General features: G+C 37.6%; 1 protein-coding gene across 2 annotated transcripts in view; it reads right to left on the bottom strand.

Moving 5' to 3' along the window:
* The window catches only part of DCC (DCC netrin 1 receptor), a 1,203,407-nt gene that overhangs the window by 357,833 nt on the left and 829,954 nt on the right, over positions 1–15,620 (bottom strand). The window lies entirely within an intron of this gene.

Raw genomic sequence — 15,620 nt, forward strand, 5'->3', positions numbered from 1 at the left:
CCACATACCACACTGCTATATTCCACCATACTAAGATCATTTAGGTCAGCAAGTGGATTTTTAAAAGCAAACCCTCATAATAGAATTGTATGCCTCGTTGTATATAGCTCAAAGAGATTGAGTACAAGGAGATGGGGATTTTTGCTTATTTATTTTTTTTTTAGCAGAAGAATTTTTATACCCAGTACCTCAGGTAGCTTACTGATATAGATAGGGCGGTTTTGTTATCATTATTTTACATATAGAAAGTGAGATTTAGAAAAGCAACATGATTTATTCAAAGGCTTCACAATTAGTGGGTATCACACTTAAGAATGAAATCTGGAACTTCATCGTCTAAATCTAGTATTGATATCACTCAACAATAGTGGAAAAATAAGGAACTTCTTTGGATCACAGGAACTTTGGGTAAAAGACATGAGGTCCTACAAGGAAAAAGGGGACAATGAGCACCAGAGACTGCTGAGAGGATGAATTTGTCTATCATCTGCTGTGAATCATTTCATAACATCTTTTCTAGACCTTCAAGCAACATTTTTATCAAAGGTCAGATTTGCCTATCAAACACCTTGGGTATCTATAAGGAAGGACAGCTTTCATAATTGGCTTTATTCTTACAAATACTAAATAAATTGGATGAAATAACTGTGTTCCAAGTCATGCTGGCCATAACCCTTTGAACAGGTATTCTTCTGTACTTTAATTTTATTTTTAAATTAATTTCATTATTTTAGATGCGGGGGTACATGTGAAAATGTGTTACATGGGTATATTGTGTGATGCTGAGGTTTGAGGTATGATTGATCCTGTCATGACCAGGTAGTAAGTATAGTACACAATAGTTTTTCAACCCTTGCCCTCCTCCCTCCCTCCTGTCTCACATTCCCATGTCTACTGTTGCCATCTATATGTCCCTGACTGAGTACTCAGTGTTAAGCTCCTACTTATAAGTGAGAACACGTAGTATTTGGTTTTCTATTCCTGCATTAATTTATTTAGGATTATGGCCTCCAACTGCATCCATGTTGCTGCAAAGGAAGTGATTTCATTCCTTTTTATGGCTTCACAGTATTCCATGGTGTATATGCACCATATTTTCTTTATCCAGAATATATGAGTGCATGGATGTATTTGTTAGAATTATTGAACTTATCTTGGATATATACTAGTTAATGGGATTGCTGGGCTAAATTGTGGATCTGTTTTAAGTTCTTTCAGGAATCTCCTAACTGCTTTCCATAGTGCCTAAAGGAATAAATTTACATTTCTGCCAGCAGTGCATACGCATTCCCTTTTCTCTGCAGCCTCGCCAGCATCTATTGTTTATTTATTTTTTAGTAATAGCCATTCTGACTGATGTGGAATGGTATCTCATTTTGGTTCTGATTTGCATTTCTGATGATTAATGATGTTGAGGACTTTTTTCATATGTTTGTTGGCTGTTTGTATGTGTTCCTTTGAGAAGTATCTGTTTACGTCTTTTGCTGAACAGGTATACTTTAAAGGAAAGAGAGGCAAGAAAATTTGGACATGTCCAGGTAAAAATGTCCAAGATCATGAAATGAAAATATCACTTACATATAAAAGAGGATGCTGGACTTCATAATTGGGAAGATTTAATCATCTCCACTGGCCTCCAAAAATTATCCAAAATTAATAATTCATAAAAAATTGTATATATAAACATATTCATTGATATGGACAAGTCATATTTTCTCAGTCTTACATAAAGTATAAATAAAGCATCTTTAGAAAATGCTTCCATGGTTTTGATCTGTAAAATAGAACCCAGGCAAATGCATTGTGCTTGCTACGTAAATACACCTCCAAGACAACTCTATGGTTCAACCTCTAATCACCTGCTGGTTCTGCCCTGGGTTGACCACTGGTTTCCACAATGCAGGCTCTTAGTGGTTTTAAACCATGGTTTAATCTAACCATTTCAATTTTATGTGCCACTTTCCAGAAATCTGCTTATCATATCAAAGGGAATTTGCATCTAAACACTATGTAGGCCAGGCATGGTGGCTCACGCCTGTAATCCCAGCACTTTGGGAGGCCGAGGCGGGCAGATCACTTGAGACCAGGAATTCAAGAACAGCCTGGTCAATGTGGTGAAGCCCTCTGTCTAGTAAAAATACAAAAATTGGCCAGGCATGGTGGCAGGTGCCTGTAATTCTAGCTACTCGGGCGGCTGAGTCATAAGAATCGCTTGAGCCCAGAGGCAGAAGTTGCCATGAGCTGCGATCATACCATTACACTCCAGCCTGGGTGACAGAGTAAGACGTTGTTAAAAAAAAAAAAAAAGAAAAAAAAAAAAAAACAAACACCTCAAAACCCTATGTAGTCTATGGAGTAAGTAGTTCAGGACTGGGGTAAGTCAGGGGGACTGTTTCTAGCCTTCACATTAAACTTTCTGAGACCCAGATTTCTCAAGTACAACGTATTTGCTATAAAAATGTTTGTATCACAATGTCTGAAAGAAATGAAATGCTGTAGGTCAAATATCTAAAGCAGAATACATGGCACCTGATACTTAATATGGATTATGCAATAATGGCAGTCACTGCTATTATTTTATAATAACAAAATACCACCACTACTTCATAAGAAATAAATCCTATTGTGTCCAAGAAGGGGACTTTTCCACAAAGTATTTAAAACCAGGAATCTGAGGACATAAATTAATGAGAGATACAATCATATAGAAAAAAGCTACATAGATAGGTTTCACTGACCTTGGGGCCTGCCCCCCACCCCCCAAAAAAATCTTTATTGATATTTTCTATCATATTAATTTTCTTTGCAAAGATAAGTCAAAATAAAAAGAGTGAGCATAACTACAGACATTGAACAAGTTCCAATAATGAAAATAATCATTTTTAAAGGGCTGGAAACTTTGCTCTATGAGGGACACTGAGAAGAAATAGGAGTTCCCTGAGTTCCACAGTCTTGATAGTCTTATGGTATCTAATGTCCCCACTGCTGGCTGAGTGTCTGCTGCCAAACTGCTGTGTGGCTTCCCTGGGTTTTAATGGGGTGACATCAAATTGCTAACATTATACAAAAGCATAGTGAGAAAGTGGTATTTCCCGCCATGCTGTCCTTCACAGATTTGTTCAGTTCTAGCCCCAAGGATTCCCACAAAGTTTTTAATCACTCTTTCCAGGCTTTAATAGCTATAAACAAAACATAGCAAACCATTTCCCAACAAGTAAGTAACATCTGAGTTTGGAAGGGCAGTTTATTACGTGGGATTTCTCTGGTTCCACTATAGGCCAACACTAGCCACCTAAAGTAAATTTTCCATGAAGCGGTAATTAAGGATTTCCTCTCTGCTCACTGTAGTCCATACTCCTCTGTAAATGGGCAGATAAGCACACTGGGTTCTGAAGAAAAGACAACAGTGAATATGAGAAGTTTACCCAATTTTTGGGTAAACTTGGATTGTTCTGCCTCTCACTGTGTTAACGACTCCTGTAAAAGCGGCAGGGACCCCAAGCCTCCTCCCTCTCAGTGATGTTCTCTCCTATGAATCTGAAGACATAATTACCCTTCAAATATGCAGAACTCAGAATCATAATCTGTAACACCAGACGGATTGTCAGACAAAGCTTCTTCACTTCATTCCTTTCCCCCTAAGTTGGCAATGTGGGGGAGTTAAGCCAAATTCAAGATTAAGTCGATTGAAGTAAAGGAATCAAGTCACTTGTGCCTGCCTGAATCCATTCACTGTAAATTTACTCAATGAAGATTCACATAGAGCATCAAATACACGAAGTCTGATTCCTCATGCTAGAAAGTTTGTAGACAACTTGTCCACTTTGACTTTTACAAGGAGGCTATAAGAAGAGTTAATAAGAAGCATTGATTTTTTGTGAATGCTAGTTTTAAGAACTTTGAGTTACCTGGTTAAAATGTCTTGGAAAATAACTGTTTCTATTCTAAAAGCATACAGTTTGACCCACTAACAATAATGTTGCTGCTTTACTGAGATCAGTCCCTGTAACTCTTAAGCACTGACATCTTTTGAAGCACGAAGTCAAGCATGGCAACATGGGATGCACCATTGTGCAATTTATACTGAGACCTAATTCTGGGTAGAGTATATTCTCCTGTGCCTAGAACTGGTCCCTGCTTTAGTTGGTACTTAAATGTATTGCATTACAATAATAGCTTTTTCTAGCATTTTGCCATTAGTCTTCTCGATTTTTGCCATCATCTATTGACAAAGATACCCTTTTAACACACATAACCTGTCAACTCCATGCCCACAACCTTGTGCTAGCTGCCATTCTAGGTTAATATGATCTCACCTCCATGGAACAAGGTTCAAAGACCTTCACGATGTGGCCCAAATCTTTGCACAGTCATCTGCAATGAGCCATCCTACCCTAGAACCCCTATGTCCATGTCAGCTTCTCTGCCTTATTTTGCTTTTCCTTTTCCTTTCATTTTTCTTTTATTATACTTTAAGTTCTGGGGTACATGTGCAGAACGTGCAGGTTTGTTACATAGGTATACATGTGCCATGGTGGTTTGCTGCACCCATCAACCTGTCATCTACATTAGGTATTTCTCCTAATACTATCCCTCCCCTAGCCTCCTGACCCAACACAGACCCCAGTGTGTGATGTTCCCCTTCCTGTGTCCATGTGCTTTCATTGTTCAACTCCCAGTTATAAGTAAGAACATGTGGTGTTTGTTCTTCTGTTCTTGTATTACTTTGCTGAGAATGATGGTTTCCAGCTTCATCCATGTGCCTGCAAAGGACATGAACTCGTCCCTTTTTATGGCTGCATGGTATTCCATGGTGTATATGTGCCACATTTTCTTTTTCCAGTCTATCATTGATGGGCATTTTGGTTGGTTCCAAGTCTTTGCTATTGTGAACAGTGCCACAATAAACATAAGTGTGCATTTGTCTTTATAGTAGAATGATTCATAATCCTTTGGGTGTATACCCAGTAATGGGATGGCTGGGTCAAATGGTATTTCTGGTTCTAGATCCTCGAGGAATCGCTATACTGTCTTCCACAATGGCTGAACTAATTTACACTCCCACCAAGAGTGTAAAAGTGTTCTTATTTCTCCATATCCTCTCCAATATCTGTTGTTTCCTGACTTTTTAATAATCGCCATTCTAACTGGTGTGAGATGGTATCTCATTTTGGTTTTGATTTGCATTTCTCAATGACCAGTGATGAGCCTGGAGTTACCCTCTCCTGACTCACACTTCTGACTCTGTTTGGCAAAAGCTTGTTTCAAATGAAACTCAATTGGAATTCAATTCAAAAGAAATGTTTAGCCAAAACCTCGTACCCTTATGTCCTCAAACCCAGTACCATTAAATGCTCTCTTTTGTGTTTTCATTGCTTTTGGTTTATACATCTAGTGTATTATGTATCACTTTGTATCAATGGACATGCATGGTTCTTTGAGTTCATTGTAAATTATTTAAAAAGAGAAGTCATATTCCATTTATATTTTATTCACACTTAGCATATAGATTCACTGAGCGTAAAAAATGGCTATCTTGCTGGGGCTCATAATTTTTTAAATAAATACATAAATAAATGTGAAATTAAAAGAGAATAATTACATAAAATCTCCACATAATGTGACCTTAGAAATGCCTAGAAAATTGGATTCTATTCCATGTTCCATTCCCATTTGTTCCGGTCATCTTTGGCATGTCACTTCACCTTTCTGGGTCTTGATTTCATTATCCGAAAACTGAGAGAGCGGGATTTACTCTAAGAAACCTCACTACTCTAATACTCTTCATTAGGAATAGAAAATAGAAAATCTCCTATATCTATGTGTGTTTGTGTTAGCTGAATTCAGCAACTTCTATTTTTACACTTCAGAAGTAGAGTTTACAGATTAAACGTTATTCTGCTTCTTAGTGGATCATTTGTATCAAGTCTCTAATATGCATTTTTAGTAAATACATATTATCTTGCCTAAGTGCCTCAGAGTGTTAACATTTAGTTACAACTTGTGAGTTGAGCAACAAATGCTGCCTTGAGGTGTCAAACACCTAATTAGTTGCTTCAGGGAGGAAGAGTTACATTGACGTTCCTTTGTAGAGAAGGAGTTAGTTATTCTTAGCGGAAAGATTTTTAGCATCTCCTTTTTATTTGTTCTACTTTCATTCATTATTTCTTTAGTGAATGCCAGAATGTTATAACAATTAAAAGATTTCAAAACTGAAATATAGTGTTTAATGAAATAGGACTCAAAGTGATAGCAGAATGATAACCACTCAAATGTTACATTCATTATTACCCTAAAAGCATAGGTTTGGAAATCAATGCTATCTTAGAGAGAAAGGTTTCACTGCCAGATAAAAGCATAATGAAGACTGGAAATGTCTCTTTTTGTTTACCTCTCTTGGTTAGAGGTATTTCTACTAAGTTTTGGTTAACATTTTTTTTTTTTTATTGAATTGTTAAAAAGGATAAATCTAGGAATGAGCTTTTTAAAAATGTGCTTTCCTGTAATCTCTGCTTCAACATCTAATACACACTTGAGACTAGTTACATAACAAATAGCTACTGTAACTGCAAATAATGAGCTATATCTTGGGCGTTGGGGTGAAACAGATTTTGATTTCAAATTATTATTTTGTTTAGTTTCAGCCTCTATCCACATGATAAATGTGACTGAGTTCTGGATTCTCTTTTCATTCTGTTTTCCTGGGATGGGCCATCTTACCCTTCTCTAGCTGTAGCAAGCATCCACATGCTGACACATTCCTGATATGCATCTCTGTCCCAGTCTTCTCCTCTGAGCTCCAGATTCCTATTTCCAAGGCCCTTCTTGACAATCCCATTTGCATGTTGTAAAGGTATGTCAAGCACAACTTGTCTAAAACTGAATTTACGATCTTCATTTCAAATATGGACCTTTTCCAGCATCCTAATCTCAGCAAATTGCACAATCATCTCTACACTGGAATATGCCAGAAACCAAGTGACTGTCCTTGACAACCCCTTCTCCCTCACCATTCATGTGCAATGCATCATCTAGTCCTGTCAGTTTTGCCCCCTAAATATCTACAAAGTTCTCTCTGCTGCTCCATCTCCACTGACATGCCCTTAGACCAAGCTACCATCTTTTGTTTGGACTTCTGCGATAGCATGCTGAACGGCTCTGGCACCCACCTGGCTGACCTCTGCTCTAGTTTCCACTTTCTAGTCACAGTCATCTTTTGAAAATGCAAATCTGATTATGTCATAGACATCATGCACACATTTCATAAATGCTCTCACAGAAGCATGTTCCTTTCCACTAAAGTTCTTAACTCAGTGTGTGGTTATACATTCATCAGTAAGATGAACCTTTCAAGATTAACTCCTTCCAGAGAATCTGCTGGGTTCTCTTCTATTTTCAATACGCTGCTGGACATGGACATATAGTCAACTCACATTCAATATTTGTTCATTTATATATGACATTTGTGGATGGCATGTTTCATTTTTCAATATGCATTAAGTCCACTGGAGAAATAAAATCATTATTCTCTCATTCAATGAATTAAAAACACTTTGAGGTACAGGGCCATGATTTCATATTTTACAGAGAAGCAGAGCGGGGCTCTAAGAAGAAGGCTAACTTTGCCAAGCTTTAAGCCAGGGCCAGAATGTCATGCTTAGGATTCTGAGTCTTGTTCTCTTTCCATCACAATATGCTCCCTCATGGATAACAAGCTCCATCAGCTGCAGAGTCCTCAACTCTGAAGAGCGGGGAGAGAATATGTAAACACCACGTCAAAAATGTAATATACCATGAATTCTAAAAGGAATCCTCCATGTCAATCATAAAAAGCTGGTTTCTAATCCTGAACAGTGAGCAGAGGTTTTCTGAGGCAGCATAAAGCAATGTGAAGCATATTTTTGCTGCAAGTTGGAAACACCTAGTTCAGCCTTTGTTCTGCCACAAAACAGTGTGTGACCTTGAGCAAGTCAGGGGCTATCTTGGAGCCTTCTCTGCTTCATTTGCAAAATGAAGATACCGGTCCCTTATCTGCCTACCTCACAGTGTTATTGTGAGGATTAAATTGAATGATGCTCATAAAAGTGTTTTAATTCTCTCATTTGCACTCCCACTGTATTTTACATGGAGCTTTTCCAGAAAATGTCTTTCACTTTGTATGGCACAGTGAAGAGATCACTGAACTAGAAACCTGGCATTGAAATCCCAGTTCTAATATTTACTATTAGTGTGGTTTCTTAGCAATACTTTTCAGTCTTTCTGAACAGAGAAAGGCATACTCATTTGTGAAATGGAGATCATCATAAATACCTTATCTGAGGATCAAATGGGTGAATGCTTGTGAAAGTAATAAAGTCCCCTCTAAATAAGAGTTAAGAAACACCCTCGTGTTCCAGTTATTTTAATTTTCAACCCACATGATGATTTGCATATGGCATTAGCTAATAAGAATGGAACATTTTGGGTGCACCAAACAAAGAGCAAGTGTTTTAGGTGCTTTTATTTAACTTCATTTAATACTCATCACAACCTTACACATCAGATACTATTATTATTCCACGTGAGAAAACAAAGTCACTAGTAAATGGCCCAAAGCCACACAGATGGTAAAATACCAAGCCAGGATTTGAACCCAGGTGGTTCAATTCCACAGCCACATAGCCTTAACCTTTTGGCTATACTGTGTTACACTTCATAAGTCATTTTAGTTACAAATGAGAGGTATAATGTTCTTTTTATATATATAAAATACAAAAACTTAGCCAGGCAAGGTGGCATGCACCTGTAGTCCTAGCTACTCGGGAGGCTGAGGTGGGAGGATCCATTGAGCCCAGGAGTTTGAGGCTGCAAGTGCACTATGATCACACCACTGCACTCTATCCTGAGCAACATAGCAATACCTCATCTCTCAAAACAAATACAATAATAAAAATTCACTAGTGTGTTTTATTAGTGGTAAATAAATAATGCAAATCGACTTAGCCATGAAGTCAAAAAATTATTGGAAAAAACATATAAAAGAATTGCATGTCATAATTCTACAAATATCAAGAACATTTAGTTCTCTTCCAGGTTAATCCACTAAGGAAGCAAGATGAAAAAGGGGTTGAGAGTGCCTGCTTTGGACTATGGTCTGCACTAAATTCTAGTTCTACTACTTACTAGCTATATAATGGAGGTATAAACTTCTTCTTTAAGCCTCATCTTGGTAAACATACTTTATGTAAGATGCTTAGCCTGGTATCTGGCAGAGTAAGTGCCCAATAAATGCTTGCTGTCACTGTTGAGGATAAAACTGTGGCCTTGGGCATGGGACTTTCCTCTGAGTATTGGTCTCTGAATGTTTAGGTAGCAGGAAGTTAGACTATGATCTCAAAGATCACTTTTCATTCCTAATGATTTTTAGGTACTAAGAGGGGATAGCTAGTTATCTATGAAGCAGTTACTTCACTGTGAAGTCTAGCTTTCATGTTTTGGAATATATGCTGCTCTTTAACTTATGAAAAAAAAAAGCACCCCAAGGGGTTGGATAAAAAGATGTGAATTATGGCACTTGCATTATCTACACCATTAACCAGTCAGAAAGATTCATGATGATCTGAGCTAGAATAACTTTCTTGACAAAGTTATTGCTAATCTGAGATAAATGTTAAATTCACAACGTTTTAGAAAGGTATTGTGTCAAGCAGCTAAATAAACCTACATGAACAAACAAACATCACAGCTAACTGCTCAGAGACAGTGGCATATTTTATGGCTCTAGTTGAGAGCCAGAAAAATCAAAATAAATGGAGATATTAGAATACAATTTTAATATCAACTTTCTTTGGAATTAAAGTTTTTATTGAACTGTAGTCAGCTTATTCATCCTCCTCAGTAACACAATTTATTTTGTTGGGTAAGAAAAAAAAAATATCAAGAATATCATATCTCTCTGCCACCTCTACCATATCAGTTCTGATCAGTATATGTTTACATGAGGCATGATACTGGACACTTGAGCATGAAATTATGAATAAGATCTAGTCTCAATCATCAGGAAAAGAAATATACACGTACTCAACCAAACATCAAACTTGATAAAAGGTGGCAAAGTCCATAACAGTAATGTAATCAAAATGAAGGGGTGAGATAAAAGTGAAATTGATGAATTCTGAGTTGGAGGACTATGGAGAGTTCCACACAGTAGCTGACATTTCAGCTAAGGCATCAAGTTGAAAAATATTTAGTGAGTGTCTATAATGTGTTAAGCACTGTTCTAGGTGCTGAGGATAGCTCAGTGGATAAAGAAGATAAAAACAGCCTTGCCCATAGGAAGATTATATTCCGGTGAGGAGAAAGGGGATTAGGGAAACAAAATTTGTAAGTAGAAGGTAATAAAGGCTATGGAGAAAAATAAGAATAAACAGTACATAGTGAGTGCCAGGGGTCAGGAAAGGCTTCCATGAGAATGTGACATTGCAGCAAAGATTTGGTAGAAATTAGGGAATGATCCATGTGGATCTCTGAGGAGAATAACATCCCAGGCAGACTGAAGAGCAAGCGCAAAGATGTCAAAAGAGGAGGATTCTTGGATATTTAGGAAACATAAGGAAAGTGCTACGTGATGAGGTTAGAGAGGTAACAAGAGAAAAGGGCAAGGACTTCTGTTAATTCTGTGAATGAGACAAACAGTCATCACAGGGTTTTGAAGCAGAGGAATGACACACCCTAACTTAGGTTTTAAAAGGTTTACTCCAGCTGCTATGGTAAGACTAGAATTAGGAGACTACTGCAGTAGTTCCAATGAGACTTGGTTGTACTTAAGGAGGGGGTAGAAAGTGGTAGGACTCAGTATATGTTTTGTTTCTGTTTTTAATTTTTTTTGAGACAGACTCTTGCTTTGTCACCCAGGCTGGAGTGTAGTGGCAGGATCTCGGCTCACTGCCACCTCCACCTCCCAGGTTCAAGCAATTCCCCTGCCTCACCATCCTAAGTAGCCAGGATTACAGGTGCGTGCCACCACGTCCAGCTAATTTTTGTATGTTCGGTGGAATCGGGGTTTCACTATGTTGGCCAGGCTGGTCTCAAACTCTTGACCTCAAATGATCAACCCACCTCGGCCTCCCAAAGTGCTGGGATTATAGGCGTGAGCCACTGTGCCTGGCCATGTTTTGTTTTTATTTGATTTTAATTGTTTATTATGAAAATTTAAACAATATAAAACTAGGCATAATAATATGATGAACCACTTTATTCCCATAACTCAGCTCAGAATATAAAATCATAATGAGTCTTCCAATATTATTTTATAACAAAACCTGGTATATTATTTCATAGATTCAGGATATATTTTGATGGTACTGCCAAGAGTTGATGATGGATTTCATAATAAGAATTAAGAATTAATTAAGAGCCAAGAATTATTCCAAAGATTGTGGCCCGATTAACGAGAAATATGAAGATTTCAAAGGTGGGGGGAACTCTGGAATGATAAAGTATTTGGTGGGGAGAAATTGGGGCTGAAGCATAACAGGTATTTGGTTTTGTTCATAAGTTTTAGATGCCCATGGGACATTGATGTTGAGATATCAAGTAGGAAGATGTGTATATGAGTATAGATTGCAGGTAAAAAAGTTAGGACCAGAGATACAAATTTGGAACACATCAGCATGTTCACAAAATATAAAGTCAAGAAGTGAATGAAAGGCTTGAGTCCTGAAGCAATTCGATACGTGCAGATCAGAGAAATTGGGAGTAAAAAGTAAAAAGGGCCTGAAAATGAGTAGCCAGTGTAGAAAGAGGACAGCATGTGCAATAGAAAATTGAGTGAAGAATGATGAAAGGAGAAATGATCAAATGTGACAAAATTTGCTGATTGTCCAAGTAATATGAAGACCAGGAATTGACTACTGGGTTAGCAACAGGAGGTTACTGGTGAACCTTGATAAGAGCAGTTGCTATTACATTCTAGGAACAAAATAATTATTGGAATATGATGTAAGACGTTGGAGTGAAGTTAGACAATTCAAGGAATGTTCCTATGAAAGAGAACACAGCATAGAGTGGTAGAGGAGAGAAAAGTTAAATTGAAGCAAAATTTGTTGCAATGGAAGATCCGACTACATGCTTACATGCTGATAGGCATAATTCACCTTAGTGGGAGAAATTGATGACACAGAAGAGAGAAAGAATGGCTGAAGACTTGCTCTTTTATAAGAAAAGATGGGATCTTGTGCACAAGTGAAGGTTTTGCTTTAAAGAGTACAGGCAGTTTTATGGAAATTTGAGGAAAGACAGATTATATGCTTAAAGACAAACTTGGGTGAAAAAAGTCACATATGAAAGCATGTAGAATTCCCCTTCTTATATTACATGAAATTAAAATCAAGGTCAGCTAAGAGTGAGGGAAAGGGGGAAGGTGTTGGATATTTGAGAAGAGAGAAAAAGACATGAAATATCATTAGGAGTCTATGTGAGAGAGGCTGCCTGATAAATGTAGTATAATTGCCAGTAGCATTAATGGGCAACATGAGATTAGTAGCTATGAATTTAAAGTGAGATGAATCAGCCCAGTTATACCTTTTCCTCTAGCTATATTCAGCTACAAGAGCACAAGTAAAGAGTAGGTAGAAAGTTACATTTACTTGAGTTGGTTTTTGCTAAGCAAGTTATATGAAATAAGAGTAGCAGGCAAAACGTTGATGCAAGTCAGCAAATATTTAATTGCTGTGTTTACTGGCTATGGAATTGTAGCTATGGAGTAAGTGAAGGAAAACAGGAAAGATAAGGGATAGGATTAACAGATTGCAGGTCTCTGTGAAATCAAAGGTTTGTTGTATTCAGAGTCCTAAATAAAGGATAGCAAGACAAGAGTCTGGAGAGTGAGGCAAGAATATGATTTGAAACTCAGATAATGAGAGGTTGCAGTGATTGGTGGTGTCAAGGTTCATGGTATAACCATGGGAGCGAGTAGCCAAGGGGGTATAGAGGATTGATGCTTAGGATTGAAAGATAAAAACAAGTTCAACAGAAGAGGAAAGGAAAAAATTGTATGATAAGCAGGCCTGTGAACAATTATTAAAATAAATGGTTTACTCAAACATAGCAATTTCAACAATTTCTCCTTCCCCTTCTCCTTCTCTTTCTCTTCCTCATCCTCCTTTTTCCTATACTTCGAGCCTAAATTTCAGCTTCTTTTCCACATTGTCTCTGAGCTCACACTATTCTGAGCCCTTCCATTCTTCCTGTGTGGAGTGACTGCCTTGAATTCTTTACCTGAATTCCCTCAGTCCTCATAGCAATGCTAACAGGTAGAATTTATCTTCCTTTTATTCCTTTTAGCAAAAAAGTATTATTCGTATTTAATACATTATTAAATACAGAAACATCACACATTTGATAAACAGTAGGACCATTTTCAAATCTAGCTCTTGTGACTTGAGTGAAAATTTTGTAACCATTACAGATTATAGAAACCACACTTTTACATATATCCACACAGATAGATATAGATACAGATAGATTGGGGATAGACTTCCGTTGAAAGAAGTCTGAAGTTCCATATGCATATCTTTGTATAGCAGTTTTATTGTATGTAAGAACCAGTCACATTTTGGGGCAGTGGAGTGAGTGATCAAAACTGTATTTCAAAAAGGTAACTACAAACAGTGAGGAAGATGCATTGGCAGGTGAGGAGCGATTCCCAGAGATCAGGTAAAGATGTTGAAAATAATAAAGGAAGCATGGCTGAGGTATGGCCAAGGTAAAGTTGACAAGACTTCCTGAGGAATGGTAGTGTTGGGAGGCAGCAGTCAGTAAAACATGGCATGAATTTTTTGCTTGGTCAACGGGGATGGAAGATACTAATATAAACTAAGAAAAGAAAGGAAAAATATACATAAGGAGGAGACAGTGAGTAAGTTTTGGGCAGCGTGAATTTAAGGTGCCTCCAGGAAATCCATGTAAAAACATGAAGATGGCTGGGCAAGAATCATTGCTTCTGGTTTTCACAGCTGCACACACTGAAATCCAAGGAACTTAGGAGGCATCATAAGATCACAAATAGTTGCAGAGATAACACTAAAACGAATGCCTGTTTCTTCACAGTAATGAATAATCTTAGTGAGCATAAGGCAATATGGGTATGTCTACATCTTACTTTTTTTTTTTTTTTGAGAGGGCGTCTCTGTTGCCCAGGCTGGAGTGCAGTGGCACAATCTTGGCTTACTTCAATCTCTGCTTCCCGTGATCAAGCAATTCTCCTGCCTCATCCTCCTGAGTGGCTAGGATGACAGGTGCATGCCAACATGCCCAGCTAATTTTTTGTATTTTTAGAAGAGACAGGGTTTCACCATGTTGATCAGGCTGATCTTGAACTCCTGACCTCAGGTGATCCACCTGCCTTAGCCTGCCAAAGTGCTGAGATTACAGGCGTGAGTCACCTTGCCCAGCCTCTTTCCTTTCATTTTAAAGTAAGGTCAATTTGCAAAAGATAGCAGAAACTTTAAAACGCTATACTTGAACTTGCTGCCAAATAGAAAGGAGAGCATTCTGAGACTCGACTCAGCTGGTGAGGAGCTGTATTACACCACCTAAGCACCAGACTCTCCCATTTTGAACTAAATAAGCACTCTTGGTTTATCCAATGTATATGTCCCCTTTTGAATTCTAAAGATCACCACATGTTTACAGCACTCACAAATTTGAGGGACTAGAACCCTAGGACATGAATCCCTGCTTCTCCTGATGTGGAACCTATCCAGCATTTACCTCAGACTTAAATATCAAATTTCAAAGTCATAAGATGGTGAAGCATCTTAAGGGGAAAACGCTAAGGAAAAAAAAATGCAGTGGATTGTAATCTTGAAACCAGAAATGTACAGCTCACTTTTGCTTAGTCAGTAATAATATCCACAATAACAACTTCTACCAAATACTGGACAATCTGATATGACATTTATATATGCAACCTAATTTAATGCTAGCCAAAGCCTTGTAAGGTAAGCATTATTTTTTTAAATTTGTTTTTTAGTTTTTAAAAAACTTTTAATTTTTGTGGGACATAATAGGTGTACATATTTATGGGATACATGATGTATTTTGATACAGGCATGCAATGTGTCATAATCACATCAGGGTAAATGGGGCATCCATCACCTCACGCATTTGTCTTTTGTGTTACAAACAATCCAGTTACACACTTTATTGTACATTTTAAGGTAGGTATTATTACTTCCTCCTTATTAAAGAGGAAAATGAGGCTCAGAGAAGTCATCTGGTTTTTTTGAGTTCATGTGATGTCAATGACAGAAACGGGATTACAAGCTAGCCACAGTAGTGCTTTTATACCCTGTTCTACTAATATACAGCCTAATTCTGTTCTCTGTTTATGACTCTGAAAACCAAAGAAATAAAAAATTGATATAATATATTCTTACCTTTTTCAAGGATTTTTTATATAAATTATTTCATTAGACTGTGTCAACAACACTGTTTTTTAAAAGTGTACATCTCCACTGGGAAATGAGTGAAGGACATAGTAGAGATTTCACAGCCTCTCCAAAGTTCCTGCCCAAGATCTCCTCCTGCCATTACCCGATGGTATTGACTTAAAGAGATGACAGATTAAGCTGAATTTT

Source organism: Symphalangus syndactylus, chromosome 1 (genome assembly GCF_028878055.3).
Source record: "Symphalangus syndactylus isolate Jambi chromosome 1, NHGRI_mSymSyn1-v2.1_pri, whole genome shotgun sequence".
NCBI classification, from domain to species: domain Eukaryota; kingdom Metazoa; phylum Chordata; class Mammalia; order Primates; family Hylobatidae; genus Symphalangus; species Symphalangus syndactylus.